We start from the raw sequence: 26,622 nt of genomic DNA on the forward strand, positions 1-26,622 counted from the left end.
TGCTCCCTGCCCGGCTCCCTCCCCCACTTCCCTGGTAACCTCTGATGGAGTACTTACAAACCCCAGGGTTCAGAATGTCACTTAAAGCCCATGTTGTGTCTGGAGCACTTGGTTAAATGGCTTAGTTTTTCAGTATTTACCTGATTCGGTTACCTACTGATCACGATTTTTTTAAAATGTGACTTGAAAATGGTGAAAAAGTTCCTGGAGCAATGGCTAAGAACTTTTTATTTTATACATAATTTTCTTTATTTCTCCCAGTCAGAATCAAATAATTAATTAATCTTTCAAATATTTTTTGAACCCCAATGGTAATGCCAGGCTCTAACCTGGTTTCTACCTTCAAAAAGCTTGGATTCTAATTGGGAGAGACAGATAATAAAGAAGTGAAAAAACTCAACTTGTGCTGTAAAGAAAATACCTGTTTTTAATAAAGAGTGTCAATGGTCTATTGGACGACTTTATTTTTTGTCTTATTGGTAAAAGTTATTTTTATTGGGTTGAATGTGTTCCCCAAAAGTTCACATGCACCTAGAACCTCAGAATGTGGTGTTTTGGAAATAGGGTCTTTGAAGATGTGATTAGTTAAGATGAAATCGTATTGGATTAGAGGGGGCTAGTTAGCGTCTTTATAAAGTGAGAAAATGGAGAAGACACAGACACACAGGAGAGTATATATATATATATATGTATATGTATATATGTTTATATATATGTATATGTGTATATATATATATATTCATCTAACACAATCATCCCAGACCTCTATCTTTTCTTTCATCTGGCTTTAGATTCCATCGCAAGAAGTTGTCAGTATGTGTGACAACCAAGGAAGGAGAGGTACTGTCCAGAAGGCCCTGATTAACCAGTATGTGTATTTTGGGTATAGTTCACTCACTATGTCCCTTTATTGGATAGTAATTCCTTTAACTACTGAGGCAATAGTAATGATGATAATCACGACAGCTAAATTTATGGAGTGCTAAATGTGCCAGCTCTCTTAATGTCAGCAGCAACCCCACGAGGTAGATATTATTTTATTATTGTTGTCATCCCAATTTTCCAGATGAAGTTTCTATGACTTAGAAAAGTTAAGTAACGTGTAGAATCTTAAAACTAATAAATGACAGACCTTGGGTGGGTTGGTCAGATCTGTCTGATTTCAGACCTCTTGCTTTTTTATTTTATTTTATTTTTAAAAAAACAAGGTATAACTTATATATGGTAAAGTGCATAATGCTTAAATAGATAATTCTATGAATTCTGAGAAGTTATACACCTATGTAATAATCACCAGATCATTCTCAGCTGGAAAGGCTCTCTTATGCCCATTCTTAGTAGATAATCCTCCAAAGGTAAACACCACTATCTCTTATCATGAACTAGCTTTTTACCTATTCTTGAACCTCCTAAAGTGGAATCATACAGTATATACTCTGGTGTCTTATTTCTTTCTAGACTCTTCACTTTTAATGACCTTGTTTAATATCCTCCAACAAAATGGCCAGATTCTGTGTCTTATTCCCCTAGGCCTTTGCGAAATAATTAATGCTGATGATATAGTAAACTAATTCTTGCTGAAATATTAGTGAGTGAAAGTGTTTAATTTTTTTTCAGATAACTTAATTAGTGTTATAACTGACCTTAAGCCTAGAAGAATGGCTATTATGGAAATTCTAAGCAGAGTCAGAGAGACTTTTTGGAGGGGAAATAGAAGATTGTGTTTTTGCTTAAATCAGACCACATAAATTTTTAACTAGTACATTAATTCTGTACCTATCAAACTTTGTTCTAAAATGTTGATGTTGTGTCTGTGATTGTAATTGAAATACTACAGAAGAAATCATAGATGAATAAAAAGAAAAATTAATACGATATAGAAAAATGAGCTTTGAGATTGTCAAAAGTTTTGGGTTCTATTCCCTGCTCTGCAGTTTACCAGCTCACTTAAATTAGCTCACTTAAATTATCGAATCTCTGAGTCAACTTTAATATGAGCATAAAAACATTTACCATGCCTGACAGGATTGGTGTGAAGATTAAATATGAAATTAGCTAATGTATTAATATACATACTTTATACTTTAATAAGTGCTTCATAAAGTCTCATATGATACTTGCCATGTGTATATAAAACTTTGCAATGACACTTCCATAAATCAGCTAATATAATCATGGATATATGTAAACTTGAATATTCTGACCGTCTGATGTAATAGGAAGTCATAGTGATTGTTTTTGAAGAACTTTTAATTTAATAATCCCAATTGCCAATTACTTGCTTCAAGTTTGTCAGATCTCTAAATGAATTGATTTGGCAAGACATAACAACAGTTTGCTTTTTTATTTTCTTAATTTTGTTTTTACATTTTACCTCTCCTTGGTTCTAAATTTTATTGGATTGCAACACACAATTTTTTACTTTTAACTCTTTCCTTAGAATTTCTTGCATGTCACATACATTTGTCTAGGGATTTTCCTTTGACAGAAATTATCTACATGCCATGCAAAAGTGTGACGAATTTATTACAAAGAAAAATGTGGAAGACTTTTCTCACTGATAACCACTTACTAATCACTCCATAACCAATGGAAAAAAATTGTGGAGATGGGGTTGGGTAGGAGAGGGTGGGTAGTTACAGCATGTTCAGCTTTATTTTGGGGTGCCACCTGCTGGTAAATTAAGTCCAATAATTTTTGGCTAACAAAAACAAGAATTATGCTGGGAGATTAGAACAATCAGCTTGTTTTCTATAAAGCATGTACTAGCTATTAGAATCATTGTGGAAAATGCTGATTTGATTTACTAACTGAATAATTCAATTATTAAAGAGATTTTTATCAAAGCTTTTTAGGGGGGAGTTTATTCTAAATTCTGAATGCTAATCAGAAAAACCAAAAATAAGTATTGAGGGTCCATTATGTTAGTTGACTAGTGAAATATTTAAGTGTTGAAGGATCATACTGTACTAGACGTGATGCAGTGGTGAAAGGAGCAGATAGACTCGCCCTGCCTTCTTGGAACTTAGACGTAATAGACTAAAAAGAAATAAAATGACAAACAGATTGCTGAAGGAGGATATGAATAAAACAAATAAGGAGCACAGAGACAGAGTGTGTACTGGGAGGCTGAGGGAAACGACTTTGGGTGGGACTTTCAGGAAAGACATTTCTGTTAAGACCTTTAAGCACTTGTTCTTTGCTATATTCCCAGCACCAGACACAATGTTTGGTACATAGTCAATGTCCAGTAAACATTTGTTGAGTAAAAGGGTGGATGATGATGGGTGATAACCTTGAACAGAGGCATCTGAACAGAGCTGAAACATCATTAGCTCTTCTTTTTGTTCTGGTCATATGTACATGAGTCAGGCTGGCCTAATGATACAAAAATATGGTAGGAAAGAGAGTGCAGGAAAACTACTGAAAATGTATATAGCATATTCTTTTTCCTTTTGAGTTGGGCCAGTTTATAAAATACAATCCAGATTCAAAGATTGATGAGAATGATGACTCAGTTCAAAACTACTTTCACTTAAGTTTATGGCTGAACTACTAAACAAGAAGCGCTAGGGATCTGCACACCTAATAAGGATACAAATGTGTGGATGCCACCCCTTGATGCCTTCCTTGTACCTCACACATGCCCAGGTTCAGCCTATGAGGAATCAGATCAAAGAGTTTCATACAAATAGCTCATACAACTCAGTAACAAAAACCCAAACAATCCAATCAAAAAATGAACTGAAGACCTAAACAGACGTTTCTCCAACAAAGACATACAGATGGCCAATAGGCACATGAAAAGATGCTCAGTATTGCTAATTATTAAAGAAATGCAAATCAGAACTACAATGAGGTATCGCCTCACATCTGTCAGAATGGCCATCATTTAAAATTTGTCCACAAACAATAAATGCTGGAGAGGGTGTGGAGAAGAGGGAACCCTCCTACAATGTTGGTGAAAATGTAATTTGATGCAGCCGCTATGGAAAACAGTATGGAAATTCCTCAAAAAACTAAAAATAGACTTACCATATGATCCAAAGAAAACTAATTCAAAAAGATAAATGCACCCCAAATGTTCATAGCAGCATATTTGTAATAGCCAAGACATGGAAGCAACCTAAATGTCCATCGACAGATGAATGGATAAAGAAGATGGGGTATATATATATATATATATATATATATGCAATGGAATATTGCTCAGCCATAAAGAAGAATGAAATAATGCCATTTGCAGCAACATGGATGATTATCATACTAAGTGAAGGAAGTCAGAGAAAGACAAATACAGATATGATATCACTTATATATGGAATCTAAAAAATAAATGACAGAAATGAACTTACTTACAAAACAGAGACTCAAAGACATAGAAAATAAACCTATGCTTACCAAATGGGGAAGTAAGGGAGGGATAAACTGGGAGCTTGAGATTAGCAAATACAAATTAATATAGATAAAATGAGAAACAACAAGGTTCTACTGTACAGCACAGGGAACTATATTCAATATCTTGTAGCGACCTATAACGAAAAAGAATATATATAACTGAATCACTGTACTGTATGGAAAATAACACAACATGCTATACTTCAATAAAAAAAAGTTTCAGAACTGCATACGTTCATAACATTAGACAAGGTAAGGGGTCATGCTTAAGGATCTATTCCATTACCATAAAAAAATTTGTTGCACTAAGTAATATCTTTATGCAGTTTGTTTCCTACTACGTTATCTACCCTACACTAGACCTGTAGGCCTTCCAAATCTTCAGTGAAGTTAAATCTAACTGGAGAGCTAAGAGTGAGAAGCGAGCTTACATGGAATAATTAAGTGCTAGCTTACAACTGTAATAAGTGTTTAATGAGAAGGAAGGGAAAGAAACATCTCTTTTAAGACCTAACTCTTGTGAAACTCCCATTGTTAGCCTTTCACTTTGCATTCAGTCCCACCTAGTCATGCACATCTTTTTTCCACACATAAACGTACACAAATAACACACCTACAAATACAATCGGTAAGTATTGATTCATCCTTTTTCAATAAGAAAACCCTGAATTTTAGTTGGGCACATTATGGTCCAGCTAAAAGGCTGCATTTCCTAGCCTAGAGCTCTGCTAGGAGTGGCTTTATGTTGAATATTTGCCAGTGAGATTTAGAAGGAAGTATTGTGTGGTATTTATGGAAAATCTTGAGGGAGAAGCTCTTTTCCTTCTTCCATCTTGCTGCTTGGAGTACAGCTGAGACTGGTGCTCCAAAATTCTTACTGGACCAAAAAGACAAGGACTATACCTAAGACGAAACAGAGCAGAAAACTAGAAGGAACCTTTTATGGTGTAGAGCTAGTCTTCCAGCCCTGGACTGACTGTCTCTAGAATTCTCTTACATGAGAGAGAAAGAAGCATCTGTTTTGTTTATGATACTGCTCTTTGGAGTTTCTGTTAACTCTGCTGAACTTTATCCTAACCAATTTGGTGAGTAATGCAGATTTTGCTGATGTTTTTGTGACGGAGAAGGCAACACTTCACACCACACAGCAAACAATCTTTTCATTATACAAGTCCTCTCTGTAGTCTCTTCCCAGACCCAAATTCTCTTAAGACCCTCTCTGCTCACCCCAACCATCTGTAACATTTTTTTTTTCTTCTCTTGGAGTCTCACTTCCGTATCTCTGATCCTATAATGACACTTGGGTGGGCATTCTACTTGCTTCAGCTCTTCTTCAGGGATTCTTTTCCCTGGCAGAGGGACAGTTATTTAACCTGAGCCTTCGCTCAGTGAGGCTTTGAGTATTTTGCAATCTGCCACAAGTTGATAATAATGATAGCACCAACAAGCCACGTGATTCAGTGCTTACAATGGACAATCGCTTCATTCTCGCAACAGTCCTATGAAGTATTATGCTATTTTACAGAGAGGATAAGTAATCTGCCTGTGGCAGAAAGAGCTAGTGGTCTACCCAAAATTCATGCTTCTTCCCTAGAATGGCATTTTCATGGAGAATTTACTATTCATCACAGACTACATATGTATCCATAACTCTCATATCTTCCTAATATACTCATCCTATATCATTATTGAAGTTATCCCTTCTTGTCCCTAGTAATACTCCTTTTCTTGAAGTCTATTTTGTCTGATATTAATTAACAACTCCTGCTTTCTTGTGTTTACTGTTTGCATGGGGCATCTTTTTTTTTTTTAAACTTTTAGTCTATTTGTATTTAAAGTGCATCTCATATATTTAGTACTTGCTTTTTACCACTTTTAATTAAAGTTTCTTTCTTCTGATTGGAGTGTTTAGTTTGTTTGCTTTAATATAATTGTTCATATGGCTATATGTAAGTCTGCATTTTTGCTGTTTTCTATTTATCTGATTGATTTTTTTTGTTATTCTGTTCCTCATTTCCTTCCTTCTTTTGTGTTAACTGAGTGTTTTTAAATATTTTAATTCCAATTCCTCCATTGACTTCCTAACTACCATTCTTTTCATTATTTTTTAGTTTCTCTAAGGTTTAAAAAATGCATCTTTAATTTATCCCAATCTACTTAGAGCTATATTGAATTACTCCATATAAAATATAGAAATCTTGCAGTAGTGTAATTCCATTTACCCTTTGTCCTTAGTGCTGTTACTGCATGTGTACATATATATACATTTTGTAATCAAAAGAAAAGCGCAATGAGAAAGAATTCAAGATTAGGGAGGTCATGTTATATAAACACAGGTCAGGATCTTTGAGCTAATTAATCATAGTATTAATAGTAAATTATTTTCATAAATATATTTATCAACTTGAATTCAGAATAACATGTCTAGTTTGACAAGTTTGGAGCATAGAATGTAAGAAGACAAATTGTTATATTATTCAATATATTAAAACTTATTCTATCGGTAGGCTTTCCTTTTCTGGTGTGATTTAAAGATTGTTACAGGCCCCTAGGTGTCTTAAAGTATCTCCTTAACTGGTTGCATCAGCCCTTAAAATGCCTATAGAGCAACTTCTTTTGTTTAAAGTTCCTTTATCTTTCTTCCTATGAAATCTACCTTATTTTATTTAGAAAGATAGCATCCACTGAGACATAACCGTGGGTTACTGTGTCAGACCCAGCACATTCTGAAAGCTATGTTGGCAGTTTTCGTAAAGACCTACAGCTATACAGATGACAAGAGCAGGGCAATTCTGGGCAGAATTCTGTGGCAGGTTGTCCTGGGAAGTTCAGGGTGACAGCAGTGGGTACTTCGTAGGGTTGGTAAGGGGGTGGAAGGGAGAGAAAAAGGAGAGAGAATACAAAATAATATGGACGCAAGAATCATTCAAAATGTATTCAGTGAGCTTGTGTTCCAGTTCATAAGCTTGTATTCTCCTTTAAGTGGCACTTACCAGTGACCATTTACTCCCATGATCCCTTGCTGCTTGCCCCTTCACTGAGAGAGACATCAAAGTCCTTTGTAAAATTTACAGTCCTTTACCTAGGCAACACGTTTATAATTTTGCCCTTCACACCTTCAAATTCCCAAGAGTTGCCTCAGTAGTTAAAGGAATTAATACCCAATAAAGGGACATAATGAGTGAACTATACCCAAAATATATATACTAGTTAATCAGGGCCTTCTGGACAGTACCTCTCCTTCCTTGGTTGTCACACATACTGACAACTTCTTACGATGGAATCTAACGCCACATGAAAGAAAAGACAGAGTTCTGTGGATGATTGTGTTAGATGAACCTTTCAGAGGCTTGTAAGTCAAGTTGTGTTGGCAGCCTCTGTTCAGTCTTCCATAGGACCAGTCCAAAAGAAGAAAGTCTTAAACACACAGTCAGAGATTCAGAATACATAGAGATGTAATCATTTTAAATCTAACTCTTTCATGGTGCTGATGAAAAAATTCAAGTCTCAACAACTTGATTGTCCTACCCAAGATTATAACTAGTTAATAAACAGAGCCAGAATTAGAACCCAGGTCTCTTAACTGCTAATCTAATGGGTTTCCCACGGTATCAAGTTACCTCAACTCCAGGTATTAGCTACATACCTTCAAAGCCCACAAAAATACCAAGCAAAGCAAGGCAAAAAGCCAAAGGCAAGATCCTGCAAGTCTGATATCAAACCCTGGGAGAAAATGTATAAACATTAAGTGGAATGGAATCTCAAGTCATGTTGCCTTTTATAAAAGTGAATTATATCCACTGTACTAAATGAGTATTTTCCTCCTGTAACTACTAAACAAAAGAAGGGAATATAGGTTGCAAACTTATTTGGGCCCTGATACGTTTTTTGATGCGAAATGATGTGTATCATTTGAAGTCTGACTTCAGCTAATCTGGGCAATAGTTTTTAGCCCAAAAGACAAAGGGTAGGAATGAGCCTGTTGTGTCAAGATGCCTGGCTAAGTGCCAAAGGAGTCAGAATAAGGTCATGTTTATTCTAGTGGACATTTTATTCCTTATCTAGACTCTAAGAAGGCAAAGAACATGATAATGAAGTCCATTCGGTGACCTAAATTGGTAGACATTGTCAGTGTGAATGAGGACAGAGAAGTAAAATAAAAGAAATACAAGTACAGACATACATGCCAGGGAAGACACACTGGGACTTCACTTCAGAAGAAACCTAACAGCTTGGAATGGAAATGGGGTCCAGAAACGCTAGAGATAGGAAAGTCATAGAAAAGGATAATGACTGAAAAAGGAGAATTATAATAGTTTGCAAAACGAGACAAGATTATAATAGGGAATAGAGGGAAAAAATACCCCAGACAAAAAGGTGCGACCATGCACTTACATATTTTTACATAACTCTTTCATCTCAAAACCTATGAGTAAAAATATTTGTTATTAGAGATATAAGCATTTTTGATGTAGACTTGGAGATGGTATCAAAATGACCTAGTGAAGGAATGAGCTGCATATAAAAGGGACTGTGAGTACAATGTGGAGGTGCTGGTAGTATCCTCAGGACCCCATTTAAATTGAAATGGAGGAAGAATTGAAAGAAAGAGAGAAAAAGAAGAAAATTGCTATTTCTGCCTTCTCTTGTCTGTTATCTTTTTTCTCTGCTGCTTCATTGAGAAGAAATAAAGAGAAGTTTTAAATTGATAAATCTCTGCCAGTTTCTAGGTCTAGAGAAGAGCAGCCGGCCACAGCTGTAACTGTGGCAAGCTGGTGACGCTGACGCTCCCTCTGTGATCCTAGGAGCATTTTTTTTTTTTTTTCCCTAGGAGCATTCTTGATGTCTTAGGGGACCAGAGCCAGTTCTGTTCAACTTTTATCATCCTCCCACATTTTTGGAATTTGTAGGGTTAGAATCCTTTCAAAGTTCCTTATCTAAACATATTGTAGTCTGTTTCCCACTGTACAGTAATGTCATAGTGAAATTCAGCACATATCACTGCTATGTAACGAGATTCTTTCAGAAATCATATGCCATTGGACCAGAGAGGGATCCTCCCTGCACAGCTGGATGGAGTACTGAGGTGCCGTTTTGGCAGTTACCTCTATTTCATGGTAGAAGGACTCCATTAAGATTATAAGAGATTTAAATTAAAGGCTGACTTACCCAGAAATATTAAAGGATCCAAATACACAAATTCTCACTAAGCTGCAGGTATGTAGGGGTTTAGTTATTCACAAAAGTATAAGAGAAGTGATAAGTGATGTATGATAAGTTAAAAAGGGAACAGAATTAGATGGAAAAAAAAGATACTTCAGCATGATTTTTAGTAAACATCCATCCAACTTCCTGTTCTAAGAGGACAATCTGCCTTACAACTAAGTAGTCATTATTTACCCCTCAGGATTGCTGGGGGCTTAAAGGCAGCTTCAGATGATCTCCCAGAGGAAGTGTTAGGCCTGACCTGTATACCACATTTCCCCCTTCTCTATTCTGGAAGTCTGGCCATTTAAAAATTTCAGCTGTAGCATAGCCATCCGAAATGCTCTGCTCTTCCCCAACCAGCTCACGTGCTGCTTGTGATCATTTTCTTAGACCAGCACACTATTCTGACACGAGGGCACTGTGTCAGCGTTACTGTACCTCACTGTGTCCTTTCATGAACCGATTCAGGGACTCCTAAGCTGCATCCACTTTCCTTTGCCTACTCAGTTCTGTGTCTGAAAGATTTAGCTTAAAAAGAAACTCAATGAAAGGCCACAACTCCTCAGATTTCTAGAAAAATATCATATGTGCTGTCAGATCAGTAAAAGGGGCATCCATGTCTGTGCAAGCACAGAGGTGATTATAAAGAATTTATTGAATGCATCGGATGAAAGTCATCACTCAAAAGAACTGATTTATATTCAAAGACTTTCAAATAAGTACTTTATGGTTGAGGAAACCTGTTTCTGATACAACTATCATCTATGGGATTGGTTTCTGGGTACCTGCTGCCTGGGCCAGGCACTATTAATTTCATTTCAGTCTTACTAAATGCCAAGTATTGTGCTTGTGTTGGGGACACAAGGATGAGTAAAATGTAATCACCGCCTTCAGGAGGCTAGCAGTCTAGCAGGGGAGAGAAACTCCTGAATAGATCGTTACATTCAGTAACAAAATGGTAAGTGTAATGAAAGAAGCAAGCCTGGAGGGCTGTAGAAGCACACAGTGGGACCTAGACAAGGTTTTTGCAGAAGTGACTTCTGAAACAAGTCTCAAAGGAGACTAGAAGAAAGAGGAAGCAGCTTGAGCTAGGGCCAAGGACTGAGAAACAATTCTTCAGTGGTACTGGAAAATAGAGTAGGATGTGGAGAGGTGGGGGTATGATGGCTGAAGAGTTTGGCAGAGTCCAGCTCATCCAAGGCCTCATGTGTTAACTCCTCACATGTTAAGGAGCTATCCTAGCAGATACTTGATATTTGAATATTTTATTCCTAGCAGGAGAATTCTGTGGGGGGAAAAATCTTTGGAAAACATTGGATCAAAAAGACTTCTTTAATGTAGTTTCTTAGAAACTTAAATGTGCTAATGTGTATCGTGACTCTCTAAAACAAGGATATACTATACAGTTTCTGGCCATGAAGCACTTATGAAAGATCACCTTTGGGGACGAGAGTTCTGAGAAGCATACTTTGGGATGCAATGCACAAAACTTTGGGCAATCATTAAGGGTTTTAAATAGATCAATGATATGGACAGATTTGCATTTTAGAGCGTGCTGGTAGCATTTCAGAACTCTCCAGCAGGAGTGTAGGGGAGCAAAAATGAGGATCTGCACTTAGGTAGTAGAAGGAAGACAAGGATTTTTAAAATGGTTAGGAGGTTAGATTGACAGAACCTGATCGTTGATTGAATGTTAAGAGAGTGAGGGATAGAAATATGCAAAATTTCTAACACGGGTGATCGGGTGGATGGAGTGCCAGCAATTAAGTAATTATAAGAGGAGAAGTAGGGTTGGGGAAGATAACCATGAGTTTAGTTTTGGGCAAGTTGAGATTGAGGAAGTCTGTGTCATACCTAGTGGAGATTTTGGGAGATAAATGGATATGTGTGAAGCTTCTGTTACAAACCCTGGTTTGGTAGTCAGCAGCATATAGATGTAGTTAAAACTATGACAATATTAAAAATCACTCAGGAAGAACAAGCAGAATTAAAAGTATGGACCAAGGAATGAAGCCAGGGGGAATTCTAACAAAAGTGTTACATGTATAACAACTTCAAAACTTTGAGTCAACTCAAACCATAAACGCGGATTGCTATTTTAAAACACCAACAGCACAATGTTAGATCTATTTCAGTGATGGTTTTGGATCTACATTAAGTTCATGTCTTCTCTTAGTTAGACTTTATGTTGATCAAATATTTTAATAAGCATTGTCTGCTCCCACTCCAATTAAATTACCAGAATTTTTATTTATTTATTTGTTTATTTTTACCTTAGAAGTGCCTACTTTCTTTTGGTTATTCTTTGAAAACAGAGATTCAGTACCAAATGGAGATTTGAACTGTCACTTTAAACCCATGATTTTGCAGATTGCTAGTGGTAGCTTCAAAATTTCTACACAGGAAGAGCTTGGGGAGGCAATCTGGTTGAAAGAAGGTGCTAAAGCAAGGTTTACATAGGACTCTTTGTAACTAAGATTGAACATTTCTTTGGGGAAATTGGGGGCTGATGAAAATCATGCATGGAGTGGAGGGAGCTAAATTTCCCACAGAGCCTCCGCTTGGCCCCGTGACTGCTCTTTCACATAATTATGTAGTAATTAGTATTCCAGCTGATACTAAAATTAACCTTCTAAGTAGCTAACAACATGTCAGTCTGAAAAATGTCTCCTGCAACTAAGTTGTGCTAAGTCACAGCTTCATCATGGATTTATTAACCTAATTTACATTTTTGATTAAGTTACCTATCAGCATTGTATTCTTTAGTGCATTGAAGTTGCTTTTTAAGAGCACCGTGTATTGTAGATACTAAGCTTTTTACTTAACTAGTCAAATCCTTTGTGGAAAAAGTCAGAGTATAAGTAAAAATTAGTAAATAAGCATACTGATTCTGAATAATAAAATAAATTATCTAATGCTCTCTTAGTTGTAAATGATATACTTTGGTGTTTGTGTTCCAAGTTTATGTTATATGAATGTGAATGGTATTAAGAAATACAGAACAAACAAACAAAAAATAAAATAATGGCATGTGTGTATATCAATTAACAGTAATTCAATAGATTATATACTTCATTAATCTCCTCCAGATACGGCTTTGCAGAAGACAGGTTTACCTGGAATCCTTGCAGTGGGTACAATTAAGTTAAAGCTTAATGAAATCAAGGTAGTTTTCATTGCCCAAGTTCATGATCAAAACAATGTTTATTGTGATGTTCTGAGAATGGTCAATGAATGTTCTGCACGTTAGCACAAGAGATTATGATCAGTTCAGTTAAAGAAATAAAGTAATGGCAGCAATTACTTTTTCCAAAGACTGATTTCTTTCAAAGATTGGCAAAGAAAAGGCATTTTATATCAATAGAGTCTTTGCAAATTTAGAGCAGAAACAGTAAATTACATCTCATGGGAGCTCAAAGTTGATGTTTTGAAAAATTATTATTTAGAAAGAAGAAAGATATATAGTAAGAACAGAAAATAAGAAGAAAAACATATAATAAGACTCAGGTTTGGAGAAAAGATAGCTCGTATCTTATTCTTTGTCATAAAAGATTAGATTTTAGGCACTGACGCTGAGATTTTAGTTAATGGGATAGGTGATTATATTAGCTGGTATTTCTTAGGAATTTCTCATAAAATGTGCTGTTACTGATGTATGTTTATGAGAATCTATCTCCCCTGCGGAGAGATGTCAAGCCCTTCTTTGGTCTGAATTTTCTAGCTTCAAATTGAAAAGGAACCTCACAAAGTGTGAATCTGGAGTTTAAGGATGACTGAAATGGAAAAGTCTGAGTAGAAAGGCTAAAAAGAATTTCAAGATCCTGAGAAGTTTTAGAGAGCCCTTTTCCACCCCATCCCTCCCCTGCCCCATTTCCCAAAAATAAACAATCCAAAAAAGACCAAGGAAAAATACAACTGAGAGTCAAAGAATAACAAAATAATGTTAGTAGGGGAAAGAACTAAACATTTTTTTCATTCAGGTATGTGTAATAATTTTAAGACTTCATTTATCACATATGCAAGTTTTATTTGTGTCACCTTGTGAAAAACAGACCACATAAATGAGCAAGAAATCCAGGCAGATGTTTGTGAAATAATCTTGATAGAGTTTATGAATTTAAATATGTGCTTTCACTTAATCCACTTTCTAGTAACATATAGGTAACCTACAGTAAATTATAGATTCAGTATTAGCTGATTTGGGGTTAACATTTATATACCTGTGTTATTTCTAACCATATTTTCAATTTTAAGTAATGGCTATTTTTGGTCATCATGTGGTTTGCTTTCTTTTTTAAATTATAATTATATGTACTCATATAATATTTATTATTTATTTACATATTATATAAACAATGTTTATATTTATAATTACTATTTGTTCTTATTATAAAAAGGATTCTAAGCTATTAATTTTTAAATGTTAATTAGCTTAATTTATTAAACGCCAGCAAATGTTCTTCCATCTCTGTTTTATCCTCTCCTGCCCTCTCTATAGCCGTCTCTTTCAGCTGCTGTCCTCACTGTATGTTTCCTTGTTCCTGCTGAATCAGGAAGTCATGAATCAAGAAATCATGAGTTCAAACACAGTATATCTAGATTTGGCAAAAGCTGTGAATAATATTTTCATATAAAAAGATTAATTTCTAGAGATTCTAATTTAGAATAACGTTCTCTAGAACAGACATCAGCACACAGGGTTTATGCAACATGATCATGGGATATGTGATAAAACTACTGGTGCTTCTATTTCTTTGCATGTTTTACTGTCTTAAAATTTCAATCTTTGCATGTTTTATAATGTACATAGTACTTTCATAATATGATAACCTAGTAGAACATGTGTATACATGTAAAAAAATTTTTACTGCTAGGGTGTAAGGTCAAAGAAGTTAGGAAACCAGAAGTGTAAAGTGTAAAGATTAAGAGTGCTTGCTTGGCAGCCTGATAGACTTAGATTTGATTCTTACCTTGAGCACTTACTGGCTATGTAAGTGCATGCGTTCTTAGGCAAGTTATATAACCTCTATATGCCTCAGTGTTCTCATCTGTAGAATGGTAATAATCATATAATACCTATCTCATAGGGTTGCTTGAAGAGTAAACTTAGTGATGAATATGAAGCACTTAGTGTGTAGTTTATAGTAAAAAAAATGTTAGGTACTTGTATGACTGAAAAAGGTCATGTGGAAGGATCATGTAGAAACCTTTGGAAAAATAAGCCAAAACTCAAAGTTTTTCTTTCACTGATAGATACTGATTAGAGTTTCATTGTGGTCTGAGAAATTTCAATTAGCATGTATTATTCAGACAAATCTGCTCATATTTTAAAGATCATAGGCCACAAAATCACTTTTCTAAAACCAGTGAACTAGCTCACTATGGCCTGAGTTCTGCACAGTATTCCTTTTAATCTCATTTTAAAAAAAATTCTCTCAATGCAGATAGAAATTGAGTGTTAAAGTATATAATTCTAGGAGCTCTGAAGGCAACAGGGTTCTTTTTATATTTTTCATATTTGAGGTTTGTCGATTTTCAACATTATTGCAACATTTATCCTGTTAAAGGGATTTTTTTTTGTAAAAAAGTAAAATAAAGTAATTGACAACTATTTACCTACTCAGAAATTATTGTTCATTAAATTTGTGTGTGTATATACAATGTGCAAAAGCTCATTAATAATAAATACTAGAATCCTGCAAATCACCCTAAAAGAAATGGTCTGTTGATAACTTGCTCCATCATTGGAGAATAAAGAATAGAATTTTTAAAAATCAGGGAGAAAGTAAGTTTTTATTTTCAGGAATGTAGTCTTACTAGGATTTGGAAGTCTTTTTTCAGTATTTTATAGTAGAGCAGGGGTGTTTTCCCCCCTAATGCTTTGATGAAGATCAAAATACATTTTAAAAGGTTTCTTTGTTTTGTTTTGTTTTGTTTTTCAATTTAGGCTGTGTTGAGCCAGTGCTCAGTCACTTGATTCAGAGAAACCTTATGAAACCTGAGTCGCAAGATGCCTGAATAACGATTTTGTTATATGCTCACTATGGAGTTCTAAGAGGAAGGGATGAAAAGGCAGAAAATGGAGTCTGAATACTTACGACAATTGACCTGACAACAGACTTTCATCTCAGTCAATATGTGAGTTTAGCAGAAATATATCTTTAAAAAACGTATAATGAAAAATCAAATTCAATGAGATACTCATAAAGGGTTCAGCATGCTCAACAAAAATCTATTAAGCACCTTCTATGTACAATACATTGCAAAATTCTGAGAGTGAGTTTGAGGGAGATGAAAAATAATAAAATATGTAGATGAATAAGACATGGTCTTTCTCCCCAAGGAACTTCCAGTCTAATGAGACAGATACACTTGTGCAAGGTAAGCATGGAAGATATAAAAAAGCTGTGGGATTGTAAAAAGAAGACGACTGGGATTGGATCTTAGGTGTGCACTCAAAATAAGGTTCTCTTACTAACTGGTCTAGGCTAAGTTGCCACATAAAATACAGGACACCTAGTTAAATTTGAATTTTAAGTAAGCAATGAGTGACTTTTCATTATAAGTATACCCCATCACATGGAACGTACTTACACTGAAAAATTACTTTAAAAAGTATGAAGTTCAAATTTAACAGGGCATCCTGTGTTATTATTTGCTAAATCTGGCAATCTATTTTGGGCAAGTGGGCTGGTTATTTATAGTATACCAAACTCACCCACCCTCTTCTGCCCTACTGGTTCCCTCCTGGAGGTTGACTCCTGTGGTCTGTTTCCTGTGTTCCCTTGCCAGCTGGCTTCTTGTTGACTTCAGCCAGTGGGAGAGACTGAGAGGGGAGTAGAGAGGAGCAGGAGGAGAGAGAGGCCTTGCCTCTTCCCTGCCTCAGAGAAGCTTCTCTGACGGTGGCAGTATTCTTCTATATCTACAACTCATGCATGGCAGATCCTCCTGCATGTCTTCAGCTCTCCAGGATTCTGGTCACAGTTTTTCCTCCTGTAGATCTCTCAGCTCTGGGAATAGCAAAGGCTTCCCTTTGTTACTAATCTCTGGGTGCCTCATCCTTCCTTTCAGGTTTCCTAATCGTGCCTATATCTCTGTAGGTAGTCTGCTGTAACCTTCTTTTGAACCATCTGAGTTAAATTCTGTTTCCTCCCTGGACCCTGGTTAGTAAAGCCAGTCTCTTTAACTTCTTTGAGCTGCATCTCTTTATTTCTAAAATGAGGAAAATAATACCTCTCTCCTGTATTTTTTGTAACTCTTTATCATATATATGGATATCATGGTGGTGGTGGGGAGGGCCTCTAACATTTGAACTGATACTTAGCACACTGTGTCAATAATTTTTTTCCAGCTCTGGTATAGCTGAGTAGTGCCTATTAAATCAAATCTCACATAGATAACAACTATAAACTCCTGAAAAAATCTTAAAATCAACTATTTGATGAAATTGGGTAATAACCCCAAGCAGGCAGATACTGGAGGAGAGTTAATACTTGGATGAAGGGCACAGTGCTGGGTGAGTTTCTCATTTTTATAGCTTTTGGACTGAGAACAGACCCCAGTCTTCATGAGGTGGGGAGGCTGAAAATCTGCATTCTTGCTGACTTAAGAACCTGAGGACAGAATTTAGGGCAACTACAGCCAGCAGAAATTGAGGGAAGAAACCCAAGAAAGGAGAGTTCCTGAAAGAGACAGCCCTAAATTCTATTCATAGACTTTCCCCGAAGTTTTGACAGACCCTTGAATCGCAGCTGCATAGGGCAGACTCAAACAGGCTAATAAAAAGTAACAGCACTGAGATTTAAGCTGCTGCCTATTGCAGGAGAGAGAGAGAGAGAGAGAGATTGTAGCTGGAGTCCAGCCAATTTAAGTGTCTATTAAAACAGTCAACACTTCCCTTCAGAGAAATATAACAGAATTCAGCGTCTCTTCATCATTCACAATGTCTGAAATATAATCCATAGTTATTGATGAGAAAACAGGAAACATGAACAATTCTAAAGAGAAAAGACAATTATCAGAGCCTGAGCACTAAAAATCACCAGTGCTGAAAACTACCAGACAGCTGTTTTTAAAGCAGCTATTATAACTATGCTCAGGGATATAAAGAAAATATGCTTACGATGAATGAAAAGATAAGAAATCTCAGCAGGGAAATAGAAACTATAAAAAATTTTTAAATTCTAGAACTAAAAGATACAATATCTGAAATAAAAATATTCAAGGAAAGGGATTATCACAGAATGAATATGATAGAAGAAAAAAATAAAGCCATTCAAAGACAGATTAATAGAAAGTATACAACTTGAAGAACAGAGAGAAAAGATTGAAAAACGTCAACAGCCTCAAAGGCCTGAGGAATAATATCCAAAGGTCTAAGACTGTGTAATTGGAATCCCAGAAGGAGAGAAGAGAGAAAACGGAGCAGGATGAGATATTTGAAGAAGTAATGGCTGAAATTTTCTCAATTTGGTGAAAGAAAGAAATTTACACACCTGAAATCTCAGAAAGCCTCAAGCAGGGATAAATCCAAAGAAAAGCCACATCTGGTCACATCAGAGTCAAATAGCTGAAAACAAAAGGTGAAGAGAAAATCTTGAGAGAGGGCAGAGAAAAGTGATATATTGTGTATAGGGGAACAATTTAAATGGCAGCTGACTCCTCCTCAGTGACAGTGAGGCTAGAAAACAGAGGGAAAATATTTTTAAAGTGCTAAAAGGAAAAAAGAGAAAACCCAGAATTCTATACTCAGAAAAAAAAAATCCTTCAGTAATGAAGGCAAAATAAGCATGTTTCCAAATAAAAGAAAACCAAGAGAATTCATTGCCAGCAGACCTGAGCTGCAAGAAAATGAAAAAGGAAGTTCTGCAGGCAGATGGAAGATGATAGCAGATGAAAATTCAGATCTTTAGGAAAGAATGAAGAATTTTTCAAATGGTAACTGTGTGGGTGGATGAGTATTTCCTAGCAATTGACATGAAAATAATGGTTTCTCTATGCAATGTTACATTACAATAATTTGTATAAATATATATGAAAGCGTGTTAGATCAGAACTTTCAACTGGACACCAAGATACACGGTGTCTTGGAAAGAGTGCACATTTCAAAGGATATGGTAATCCAGATGCAAGTTTTCAAAGGAAATAGCTAAGAATAAGTTAGATGAGTCACCCGTGTTAAGAGTATAAAAAGTTTGGATTTTTGGAAGATTGAAGAGATTTTTGAGGATGATTAACTTAGAGAGAGCTATGCTGTGCTGTGATTACCAACCTGTATCACCCAAATGGATTGGAGTAGGGGTTTCTGGCACTCATTTCCAATAAAAAGGGCTGCAATGGGACCACCCATTTGGATAGCTTGATATGGTTGAAGGGCACAGTGGACTTACTTTAATTAATTAATTAATTAATTAATTAATTAATGTTTATTGAGATTTACATACAATAATATCCTCCCTTTTTTAGGTAAACAGTCTTATGAGCTTTGACAAATTTATACAGTCATATAAATAACACCACATCATTATACCTAACAGTTCCCTGGTGTCCCTTTGTAGTCAATTCCCTCCCCATACTCCCAGTCACTAACACACATACTGATTTGACTTTTGTCCCTAAAGTTTTGTCTTTTACAAAATGTCATATAAACAGAATCACATAGAATGCAGCTTTTCGTGTCTGCCTTCTTTCAATTAACACATTATTTTTGAGATTCATTCATGTTGTTGCATGTATCAATCGTTTTATGGATGAATTTTTTCTATTCCTAAGATGATAAGTTTGGGGGTTGTTCCCAGTTTGGGGCAATTATGTATAAAGCTGTTTCAAGCATTTGCTTGATCTGTTTTGTGAATATGTCTTCTTTTCTCTTGGGCTTCTGGGGCAATATGTTAAGTATATGATTAATTTTATTGGATTGCTGTTTGATTCCACTTGGGAAATCTTCAGGATGGGTTGATCAGTAGCTTTAGCAGTAGAATGAAGGAGAGCTGTCTGCTCTCTCAAAATATGCCAGGATAAGGAATACATGCATCTTTGCTGTAAACCAGATAGCCTTTGTATCAGTAATGAATTACTGCTAAACAACAACAACAACAACAACAACAAAACTACCCCAAAATATAGGAGCTTAAAATAAAAACAGTAATTTATTTGTTTACAATTCTGTAATGTAGGCAGGACTCAGGTCTGGCTTGTCTGTGTTGTGTTGGCTGGAGTGTCTCTGCTCTGACTTTACTCCCATATCTGGTGCCTCATCTGGCTTGGCTGAAACACCTGAGGTCTGGCTAAGCCTCTCTCTCCAGTAGAGTCATTGGACTATTTTACATGATGACTCAGACTCCAAAAGGGTAAAAAACAAAAACAAAAAACCAGAAGCTGCAGCATTTCTTAAAGTCTAGTCCTGGAAGTCACATAGCATCACTTCTGCCACATTTTATTGGGACCATCCTGCTTTCAAAAGGAAGGAAAACAGAATTCAGTTCTTCAAGGGAGGAGTGGAAAACACACATGGCAAAAACGAAGCGGGATGAAGGGTAAATGTTAAAACTAGCTTTAAAGGCCATCTGCCTCAGCCAGCATTACAGTTGTGCTAGATTCTGCTCACCAGTGCTACCTGGAGGGCTGATGACACCAGAGGCAGAGAAGTGAAGGTGTGCTGCGGGATTCTAGGAGCTAGGACAGAGTAATTACTGCCAGAATGACATTCATTCACGCAGATCAAGGGAACTAAAGTTGAGAGGTGCTTAACAGGGTTGGAGATTTTCGAAGTGCCAGTAAAGCTGTCTCATGGGAAGAAAAATCAAACTTATATATCTTCCAGTCCCAGAGAACGCAAAGCCACCTTATAGCAATAATAGCCATGTAGAACTTTCTCATTCCTTTTATGTCATCTCTCCTCCCCATCCCAACTTCAACTGATAGAAACAAAATCAGAAACCATAGTTAATAAACCAGGGGAAGAAGATCAGGGAAAGAAAGGAAGACTGCACTCTCTCCCAACTTGCATGTGTCCAGCCTGCAATGGGACCTTGTTGGAAGACATGGGAAGATTCCAATGTTAAAACTATTTTGGCATTTTGATGATTATCTGTTATTGGACGTTTATGATAATTGTACTCAGACTGTGTTTGTGACCTAATGTGATTATAGGACTTTACCCAAAGGTGGCCAGAAAAAAATATGGGGTCTACCTGAGTTTTAATCCAAAGAGAGAAGAAGGACTACTCTCATTGAAAAGCTTATAAAGAGTAGTGGGAAACAAGAATAAACAGTTTTAAATGCCAGTTATATAGGAAAATCTATGATAGGTGAGTTTTCATGGCAGTTAAAAAATTATTGAAAGAGTGAAGAATCACATATAACCAGATATTGGGTACCACCTGACGTGTACTAGCAAGTTTCATCCCTTACCAGCTGTGCGATCTTAGAAAAGTCACTTAATCACTCTGTGCCTCACGTTTCCCGTGTGTAAATGAGATAAATAATCTGGATCTCGCTGGGTAGTCGTGAGAATTAGATAAAAAATAGGTTAAGTGTTTAGCACAGTGTCTGGCAAACAGTAGCTGTTCAGCAAATGATCGTTATCATCATCATCTGCCTTAAATTGTTTTGCTAAATTAAACATTTTTGCAAGTCTACTTTTTATTTCCCTTTTGCTAGCAGATATTCATCTGGGGGCTTTGAGAAGTAAGATTTTATAATGCAGTACTATCCTTACAAATGCTTAACATAATGACTGGAACATAGTAAATATTTAATAAATGGTGGTGGTTGCTAATATTGTTATAGTCACCTGAATTGAAACCCTTTCACCTCCCTGTCTTCCCATCATGTACTAACTGTATTTCATTTAATCTCTTTGAATCCTTTGAATCTCAACTTCTTCATGCATAAAATTGAGCTTTTACTTATTTTACCTACCACACAGGGTTGTTACCAGGAATAAGATCATTTTTGTTGATGCAGTTGTAAAACACTATACAAATATGATTTAGCATTATTGTTGTTCATTGTGCAGGTTACTTTTCTGTTATTTTATAAATCCCTTTCAAATGAGTTGGAGTAACACTCAATGTTTTTCTGCAAGAAAACAGAGCTGAAACCTCCATTCACATATAAACTGCTTCCTGAAAGTATATGTGTATTTTCTGGAGCATATACGTAGATACGGTGAGTGCAGGGTGTTGTACGACCCCTGCAGCGCACTTTCTTCTTGGTGCTGAGCTGCTCTCCTACTCTAACTGAAACTTCTCGATTCGTGTTTCTAGTAGGATAGACAAAAGGGTCTAGCTTCTGATAACACATTCATATTTTACCTGGAAAGGTAAGGCAGACTCAGAGGTTAAGAGAGAAGACTGTCTTCTAAACTGCAATTAGCAAAAATTGATTGATTAAATTAGCTCAGAGTTAGCTAAGAATATCCATTTGAAAGTGTGAGATAGCAAGATGGGCACATTTCAGTGGAGGAGCAAAAACATGATCACAACCATCTAAGAATAAATAACTCAACAGGCTTTCATTCTATTTATGCCCAACAGAAGGTGGCTGCTTCCCTAAGATGCCTCCTACCAGATGGTGACTTCTCAGTTCATTTTTGACTACCTGCAAAATCATGACACATGGCTCTGACCTCCTCTCATTTTAGAATTCACCTTTTGTTTCAGCACCAGAATCCTATCGCTTCTGATTTCCATATGGGCAAAAAAGTTCCTTCAGAGGCAGGAGGTCACATCATAGGCAGACACATGTGCACGCAAATATATTTAGTTTTATAAACAACTTAATCTTCATAGTCCATCTGTAACTATGGAAAATGGGTTTTTTGTTTCAGACCAGGTTTCCTTCTCTATCTGCATAATAGCAGTTCTCTCTACTGACTCAAGAAATGAAAGCTGATTTTAAATTATTCTAAATAAAGTGTAATTATGAAGGCATATTGGAAGTTCTCCATATATAGTGCATTCTAAAGTTAATATAAAATTCCCTGGATTGTCTATATCAATCCTCATTCCCCAAATCTCCCTTTGTTAGTATTCATGATGGAGTATTGACAGCAGTTATCCTAAGCCTCTGGGGTAATCAGGGTAAGACTTTTCAGTAATGAGGAGTCACTAGGAGCTTAGCCGCCACTCTAATCAATTGCTTTGTTTTGCCTGAATTTATGACCATGCACTGCTTCCTTAAAATTAACCGGGAGCAGACATCTTACAAGTAGGTGCTGCTGGTAGAAAGAGGTATGGGGCCAGCGGAAGGATCAGGATCTGCTCATCATCACTTTGGGAAAACCACTCACAGTAACCCAAGAGAGGGGCTATTTTATCGTTTTCTCTGATGCAATTTAGCAAATGATGTTTCGGAGAAATGAAATCATGCCCTGCTCTTCCATCAGGTATAAATTCATCTCCACTGGTTTGATCTTTATTTCCCAGGATGAGCCAATGATTGTACTGAGTACAATAAATAGGTAATGGGGGATACGTATGTATGAAAAATAATATTAATTAAAAAGAAATAATGAAAATATTTATGATGATAATCACTAAATAAATAATGCTAATAATCACTCTCAGCATTATATGGAGAACTGTTTGTTACTGCAAACTTTTTAAAATTTCAGATTTTTATAACATAGGGCATTATAGCTACTATCCTCCAAAATGTGAAGTTGGAAAGAACAATTGAGGATGACTTGGCCAGCATCCTTATTTTACATATGAGGAAGCTAAAGCCCATATAAATTAGGTGACTTTCCCAAGGACACAGAGCTGGCTCACGGCAGAAAACCATACCAGACATGATCCCACATCTTCTGACTCTTACTTTTACATTCTTCCCACTCCTGTGAACACAATTACTTTTATATTAAAAATTAAAATTTATATATATATATAGTTAAAAATTAAATTACACTTAAAAAGTAGTCCTCATTTTAAACAGATTAAAATCACCTGGATTGCTATTTAAACTACCAACACTAGACTGCACCCCAGATCAATTACATCATAATATCCCGGGGTGGGATCCTGGCATCGCTAGTTTTCAAAGCTCCCTAAGTGATTCCAATGAGCAGCCAAGTTTGAGAATCACTTTACTAAATTAATTATAGTGAAAAACTGGTGTCCTTTACCTAACTCTTTCTAACTCCCTACTTCTACTTCCTTTAGCAGTTGTTCTCAAAGTTTGGACCCAGGGTCAACAGTATTGGCATCACCAGTGAGACTGTCAGACATGCATATTCATGGGGTCCACCCCAACCATTGAATTAGCATCTCTGAAGATGGGGTCCAGTAAACTAGGATCTTTATTCATGTCAAAAGTAGGGATTTAAGAATCCCTACCCTAAAGGCTACCATTTTAGGCTGTTTTTAGCAATTTTCTCTGTATTCTTAATGTGTGAATAATATGTTGTAATCCTATTTCTTGATCTGCAATTTTCTACTTCATCTATTGACTTGCTGTTGTGATAAAGATTTATTTAGTTCTTTATGTACCTTTCCTCTACCCTTATCCTTCCAGTAGAGTTATATCACAATTTTTTGCTACATCAGTCAGTCTGTGTTTACATTATTAATACCATAAAAATATTGTTTCCTGCAAAGCTAAGTCTGTATCTTTTCTTACGTACTTACTGTTTTTCCTGAGATCAGTAATCACCTGGTTTGTTTATTGGTTTGTCTTCTATGTGTCTATTCTTATTTTTTTACACACTCCACTGTATCTGTTATATACCTACTAATATAATTTTTAAATATCCAACTCTGAGATACTCTGTTCAACCCATTTGGAAACCTCTGCCCCTCAGCCCTCCATCCTTCTGCTCTGGTCTGGACTGGTTATTCTCTGAGGTCTGCTATACAGCTGACATTCTAGGACATGGCATCATTTTTGATTACTTACTTTCACACTACATCCAGTTCACAGATGAACCTACAGTGTCTACCTTCAAAGTGTATGCTCCACACTGTAGCATTAAACAACATAGCTCAGATCATGTCTCCTGTATTTATAATTAAATGTAAATAAAGAAAGGAGCTATGTGCTGTTCAGAACATGTTTGTTTCTCTATGTGTGTGAGTGGGTGGGATGGGTGGGGTGGCCAAATCATGGGCGTGAGAATTTCGTATATCTTCTCACTGATTGCTTTGTAGTAGATCAAGTTATGGGAAACAAACAAAAATTAAACATTTATACAGTGAATGCTTACAATGCACTGTGAGAATTCAAATATAGAGTATGTGATTCTAGCCTGTGAAGATTCACAAATTTCTATAGGAGATAATATTTGTACATATATTACACTGAAAGGAGAAAACAAAGTTTGATTATATGTAGAGACTAGTATTATAAGCACCTTAGAAATTCAAAGAGAAAGAGAGAACGTACCATTATCTAATCAGAAACGCTCTATAGAGAAGGCAGAATTTGAGTTAGGATTTAAAATATGGGTAATATTTTTGCGTGCAAAGAGTGGATGGAGCATGTTTAGACTGAGGTAACAGTGACAGCAAAGTATGGAGCAGAGAAATATAAAGCCAATTTAAAGAGAATATGGACTGTGACAATTTGATGTATCAAAATTGTGTCAGCAAGTCGCTGAAAATAAGATGAAAAGGATAGGTTTTAAATGATGTTGAGCATCTAGTGGATTAGTTGCCTTTTTCTTGCTGATTTAATTAACTCTTTATATACTCTCGAGCTAACCCAAGAAAGTAGATTTTATTATTATCTCCATTTTACAGATGAAATTTTGAGTCCCCAAAGGGTTAAGTAATTTACCTAAGGTCAGAAGACCAGAATGTGGTGTAGCTAGTGTTTGAACCTATGAAATCTTATTCCTGAGCTTGTGCTCTTAAACACCACCTGTACTGGCTTCATTTGTCTATTATATGTGTTGCAAATATTTTCTCCATTTTTCATTTATCATCTTAACCTTGTGTGTGGTGTCTTTCACGGTATAGACATTTAAATTTTTATATAGTCAAATTTTCCATATTTAAAAAAGTTTTATTCAGTTTCGTTTCATGCTAAGAAAAGCTTCATGTGAAGAATAATAAAGAATTCTACTGTATTTTATTCTTATTTTTAATGATTTTTATTTTTAGCTTTATGATAATTAATCTTGAATCTTTTATTGTATGTGTCTATGGTCTGAGGTAGGGATCTAACTTCACTTTTCCTCCAAATAGCTAGCCAGCTGTCCCCAAAATGTGTCCTTTCCCTAATGAGTTGGCATGCCACCTTGATGTAGTCGATGTTCAGAAATTTGCTAAATTGCTAAACAGCCTACCAATAAGTGTTTCATTCTGGTTAAAAAGAATTATTTAAAAAAATGAAACCCTGAAAGGGTTGCCAGTTAGAAATACTATAGTGTAAATTAGATAATACTGCGTTCTTAATACACAGTTGAGATAAATGTAGCCATGAACAGTAATTTTGTCTCTGAAGGTCAAATATTCATGAGGAAGAAAGATTATGAAAGAAATAAAGTTAATTTTTCATTTAGGGTATGGTGAGAGAAGCTATTTCCTTCTTCAGTTTTGCCTTTCACAGGCAAAATTCTCACATTTTGATGACAATAATTGAAGGACATCTGGCAAAACTGAAGTAATGAGGACTTATAACCTGACTTTCTAGCAAGCAGATATATCCAAAGTTTTCTAATATCTCTCAGCTTTGGACCATTGGAAAAGCCATCAAACAAAACTACCATAATGATAAATAATCTAGTGAAGACTTTTTCTTTGGAAATGTGAAAAAACTAAGTTGGGCTTTGGGGAGTAATGCCAAAACTTCCAGGACAGCATCATGCATGTGTATCCATGATCCTTCTCTATAGAGGATCAGAAAGTCCATATGCAGATAATCAGTAATCTTCCCCCATGCACTATGTGCACACTCTGAACAATTAATGTCCTTACTTGCCTTCACAGTGGTTCAGTGTGATCTAACACACATTCAACCATCTGCCTGTGTTTTCTTACATTTGCAGCATTTGTTCTTCCTGCTGATCTGACT

The 26,622-nt window shown here is 36.0% G+C and overlaps 1 protein-coding gene across 41 annotated transcripts in view; it reads left to right on the forward strand.

Moving 5' to 3' along the window:
* LOC116667777 overlaps nt 1-26,622 on the forward strand; it is a 193,371-nt gene that overhangs the window by 23,835 nt on the left and 142,914 nt on the right. For 18 of the 41 annotated variants that reach the window (XR_004324840.1, XR_004324836.1, XR_004324841.1 and 15 more), the window contains one exon: nt 15,554-15,744. The exons of the other annotated variants lie outside the window; for them this stretch is intronic. The gene's annotated coding sequence lies outside the window, so the exon portion shown is untranslated. The remainder of the gene's footprint in view (nt 1-15,553; nt 15,745-26,622) is intronic. 41 annotated transcript variants of the gene reach the window in all.

The sequence above is a fragment of the Camelus ferus genome, chromosome 12 (genome assembly GCF_009834535.1).
Source record: "Camelus ferus isolate YT-003-E chromosome 12, BCGSAC_Cfer_1.0, whole genome shotgun sequence".
NCBI classification, from domain to species: Eukaryota; Metazoa; Chordata; class Mammalia; order Artiodactyla; family Camelidae; genus Camelus; species Camelus ferus.